Source organism: Megalobrama amblycephala, linkage group LG22, assembly GCF_018812025.1.
Source record: "Megalobrama amblycephala isolate DHTTF-2021 linkage group LG22, ASM1881202v1, whole genome shotgun sequence".
In the NCBI taxonomy this organism is placed as follows: Eukaryota; Metazoa; Chordata; class Actinopteri; order Cypriniformes; family Xenocyprididae; genus Megalobrama; species Megalobrama amblycephala.
Genome location: NC_063065.1, coordinates 12,974,261 through 12,979,194, shown reverse-complemented (window position 1 = coordinate 12,979,194; position 4,934 = coordinate 12,974,261). Strand labels below are relative to the sequence as shown.

The window sequence follows — 4,934 nt, the reverse complement described above, 5'->3', positions numbered from 1 at the left end:
ATTTATTCCTGTGATGCATAGCTGAATTCAGTGTCACATGATCCTTCAGAAATCATTCTAATAGGCTGATTTGCTGCTAAAGAAACATTTCTTATTATTATCAATGTTGAAAACAATTGTGCTGCTTAATAATTTTGTTGAAACCATGAAACATTTTCTTCAGGATTCTTTGACGAATAGAAGTTCAAAAGAACAGCATTCATTTGAAATTGAAATCTTTTATAACGTTATAAATGACTTTACTGTCATTTTTACATTACAAGCCAGCATCTTTCCCTGGAGAAGGCAATCCTAGAATGCATTGGAATAGTCTCTGTGGAAAAAAACAAAAAACAAGATGGTGGACAAGGTCAAAGAAACAGACTTGTGTTGACACATTTCCACAATAATTAACATCATAGCATAGTGTTATCTTAGCAACATGCTAACATCAAACTATTGAAATCACTCTCTATTCGTGTCGTGTTTCTTTCTGCCTACATAGAGCATTACAAATTGGTCACTTATTGACATTAGGAGGAGGCAGCTGTGTATGTAGACAGAGAAGAAGCTCACTAGGTTTTGGAACAGAGCTTATATGTCAGCAAGATCAACATCACTCCTCAGTAAACACAGTTTATCATGTTGAACATTCAGTTCAGATGAAAGCTTTTGTTTACTCCATCTTTAACCTAAAACACTGGCATTTCATACATAAATTGGTACAAAGCTGAAGACCACAATCACCTACAATGACTTCTTACATGCTAACTAGCCTAGCTTACCTGTTTGTGAGTTTGTGACTGTGTGTGTGCTTTTCCTCTGAGGAGTGAAGTTGTGATAATATCTCTGGGCAGAGCAGTAGATACCCTCTGGTAAGGTAGTAGTATGCCAGTCAGAGATCAAGTGGACAAATTTATCCTCCCTCCAACCTAGACTCACATCTGGAGAGGGCGGAAGAGAGCCGTGTAACAGCAGTTGGATTAAAATAACCACAGGTAACCATAAACCAGGTCAAAGCAGAAGCAAACTGTGTACGTGTAAGAGAGAGACCCTTCTAATAGCTCATTGATATAGCTTGTAAGCTATATAGATATTTTTAATACAATTTTAAGAAATTGATGCTATCATTGATTTTAACAGATACAGACCTCTTTCATTTATATATTTGATGTTGATCACTTTTGTTTTATATTTGAGGGAATGTGGGTTTGAATGTGTGTAAAATCCCAAGAAGCAGTACAAAGCAGCACCTGAATTTCAATCGATGGTTTGGCATCATGTGGAGGCTGATATTTCCTCTGCTGTTCTGCTTGTCGTGTCTCTCTCTCTCTCTCTTTCTCTCTCTCTCAGGCTCTTGGTTTTGCAGAGCCATAATCCCTTGACATTTGATGTTCTCACGTTTACTGTTTGAAGTTCTCTGTGCTTTGCTGCTCACTCTCTTCCCAGCAAAGACAGGATCCTTCGCCTTGCCTTTGCAGGCACAAAATAGCTTCTTCTATATATTCAGCTGTTGTCACTATCAATCTTTTGATGCATGTGGACAAGGAGCTCAGTATGAACATTAATGATTAAGAGAGTGACTACTACAGTATGTGCATTAGTTTGGTTTATTTTATCTGATATATATCATAATATTTATATACAGTTTTTAGATTATATTTATTGTATTTACACTGATGACCCATTTACATTTACAGCAAAAATCATGTACTTAACTAGTATGCTTGTCTTGTTTTTCAGTAAAAATATCTCAACTTTTTGAATCCAAGATACATTTATTTGAAAATCAAAATAATTTAAAATATTAAGAATTGTTTTTGTATAAAATACCCTGAATTAAGTTTATATTTCTTACATTGCATTGCCAAAATATTTGTAAATTATAAATTGTGTCAGATTTATGCTTAAAGGATTAGTTCGCTTTCAAATGAAAATTACCCCAAGCTTTACCCACCCTCAAGCCATCCTAAATATATATGACTTTCTTCTTTCTGATGAGCACAATTGGAAATATATTAATAAATATCCTGATGCATCCAAGCTTTATAATGGCAATGAAGCGATGCATTTGTGTAAAAAAAAATCCATATTTAACAAGTTATGAAGTAAAATATCTAGCTTCCACCAGACCACCTTCTGTATTCTACTTACAAAGAAAGTATAAAACTCTTGCAGTTCAAAAAGCTTATGCTACATCTCCCTGGAGCCGTGTGAAGTATAATAATATTATATATTAAAATATTAAAATATTTATTTTTAGTGACAACAATTCATTAGGGAGAATTAATTAAGGGAGAATTATGATTATTTGAATTGCTGACAATAAAATCAAATAAAAGACTAGTTTTAGATTTACTTGGCGTCATAAATTTAAAGTGTGAATTATTAATGTTGTCTTACTATTATTCTTGGTGATACTTATAACAAATGTCTAGAGATAAACTGCAACGTGAATGACGTCAAATTGTGTGGCTTGTTGAGGAGAGATTAGCTATTACTATTACTTTTCTAAAAAACTGGAGGTTGAGAAGCTGGTAAAAGAAAAATAAATAAATCAACACATTTTTATTTACAGAACATCATATGTAACTTGAGGCTGGGTTCTTTTAACGTTTTTTACAACAGTATGAAGGCCTGTAGGTTAAGATATCATAATCATACAAAGAAAAAAAAAAGAGAAGCAGTAGTTCGGATTTCAGTAACACTTGAGGAACAGGTGAAATCACTTGGAGATGTGGTGAAGTGCCTCAAAAGTTAAAAAAGAGACTCTCTCTGAAAGAAATTAGCCTGGAGAACTGAGCTAATCAGACACATCTAAAGCCAGGTGTCACTTCAGCACAAATGCACAGCAGAAAGTGTGGGGTTTCCTGGAAATCCATAAGGTGTATATCTTCTAGGACCCTCTGTTTAATTCCACCTGAAATGCAAGTGAAACCTGGTCAATTGTGACTGATCATTAGATGACACATCTGCCAATTTGATTACTATTGTGAATTGAGGATAAATTGCATTTCATGTCGTGAAACCTGTGTTTTTATTTTCTGATTTATTTTTCCACTATGTCAAATGTTCTGTGGTAAACTCCACAAATGCAGTGCCTATTTGTTAGACTGAAGCAATCAATCTCCTTATCTAAATTTAAATCTTAAATACTCAACACATTCATTTGCAAATCGAACAATGGGAACTTATAGGCTATGTGAGATGGAGCCCTGTGTCATCACAGCTGTAATTTAAAGCAGTGATCCAGTGTTCCTGCCTCAATTTGCAATCACTCAGGGGGGTGTACGTTGTACTCAGTTCAGATGAGGCCATTTGAATATGAATAACACAAGGTGTGGTGCATTATGATAATAGCTTTCAATTAACCACGGATATCTACATATACTCCTTAAAGAAGCTGGAGTGGAATATTAGCCTGATAACGACACTTTGAACAATAGGAAAAGCTGGTTCTCATAACAACATGATATGATGATTTGCAATTTCATTATATCCTTGTATTTGTATTTGAATCTGTTGCCATTAATGTTAATGGATTATCTTGTTTTTCAAGCCCTCCTGAATTTAAAATCGCCTGGTGGCTGTCAATTGTGTACGTCAATTTTCCAATAGTCACAAAACCATTTTGTTTTTCCCATTGGCTGGTGAAATTGGTCCTTTTGAGTGAGTCTTTTCACATTTTATGTGAATAGAGTATTGATCAGTACTTCAGAGTAATGGCTTAAAATAACCTTTGATCAGTGCCAGAAATAACCATAGAAGAAAATTAAACCCAGACGTTTTGCAGTGCGTCTTTATTGTAGAAGCACCATTCTTTTTACACCAATCAGTATTTTTATTATTACTTATGAACCAGAATATTAATATTGTGGGGACTTCAAATGGAAATGGAATGAAACTGGACAATTTTAGGTATTCACTTTAATTCAATTCAATTCAAATTGCTTGTTTCAATGTTACAGGAGTATTCTGTTACCAGTCAGAAATGAGTGTTAAAGTAATGTCCATGTTACTTTTGTTTTAATGACAAGCTCATAAACTCATCACACACTTTAAAAAAAGAAGTGTTGGTTTAACTTAAAAAAGTAAGTTACATGGAGTTAATTCAATGAAGACTGAAGGTTTAATCACATTATGTTATCTTAACCACGTTAATTATCTAAGTTGATTTGACAAAAGAAAAAATGTTCTGATAACAAATCATGAAAATAATTTTTTTACAGTGCAGGTGGCTCAAACCACTGCTTCATGAATTTAAAGAATCAACCCCAAACTGTGTGAATTGAAATCAGGAAAAATTTTGCTTGTTCACTTAAAGAATTGGTTGTCAATTTGCTTTAGGACCCTGTTCCTTTTTATATTAGAAATAAAACAACTATATTATATATATATATATATATATATATATATATATATATATATATATATATATATATATATATATATATATATATATATATATATATATATATATATATATAGAGTTGATCCAATATAATGTTTTAAGTAAGGTGAAGACGCTTTTTTGCCACAGTAAAAACACATTTCTAAGTAACATGAACTTAATAATTGTCAACATGAATGCAACTATTTAAGTTGATCCAACATAATGTTTTAAGTAAGGTGAAGATGCTTTTTGGACACAATAAGACGCATTTGTAACATGAACTTTCCAAGCACCACTTGTCACCATGATGGTAAATCTCCAAAAACCCACATTAACAGAAACTCTTCTAAATTAGCATACCAAAACACTAATTACTGCTAAATCTCCCTTACCATTAATCTTGTGCAAAAAACATTATATAACACTTAATTTTAGCATTTACTCTCCCTTTCAAGTGCCATGGGCAAAGCATGATGGGAAATATAAATCCCAGCCCAGTTTCACTTAATTTAAGTTTGTCTAAATTAAAAGTGTTCATACAACTCAAAACAATGAAACACGT

At 33.0% G+C, this 4,934-nt stretch overlaps 1 long non-coding RNA gene across 1 annotated transcript; it reads right to left on the bottom strand.

Moving 5' to 3' along the window:
* Positions 1-200: 200 nt before the first annotated feature.
* Positions 201-1,402, bottom strand: LOC125257567. Its single transcript, XR_007182417.1, has 3 exons — positions 1,233-1,402; positions 765-923; positions 201-313 (listed from the first exon to the last, which is right to left on the bottom strand). It is a non-coding gene; the product is annotated as an uncharacterized LOC125257567 (long non-coding RNA).
* Positions 1,403-4,934: the final 3,532 nt, after the last annotated feature.